The sequence below is a fragment of the Narcine bancroftii genome, chromosome 11 (genome assembly GCF_036971445.1).
Source record: "Narcine bancroftii isolate sNarBan1 chromosome 11, sNarBan1.hap1, whole genome shotgun sequence".
In the NCBI taxonomy this organism is placed as follows: Eukaryota; Metazoa; Chordata; class Chondrichthyes; order Torpediniformes; family Narcinidae; genus Narcine; species Narcine bancroftii.
The window spans coordinates 10,402,152-10,402,441 of NC_091479.1; positions in this window are offsets into that span (position 1 = coordinate 10,402,152).

Genomic DNA, 290 nt, shown 5'->3' on the forward strand with positions numbered 1-290 from the left:
CACGTCTTCTGTAGGGAATTTAGGGAGTTGTTGGAGATTCCAAACACTGCAGTCAGCAGGGAGGGTTGTAAATTCACTTAAATATTTTGGATAATGTGCTGAAGACTGCTCCAAAACCCTTGTATGAATTGGGTGATAAAACATGTACTTGGGTGGCATTACATCAATTGCATTTGTCCTCTATTTCAAGAAAAATGGCTGACAGTCTGGATTTAAGGAGTAGGACACTTTAAAAAAATATCCTTGAGGGTCACTTGTCACATGCATCAACTTTATCCACTTTGCTGCTA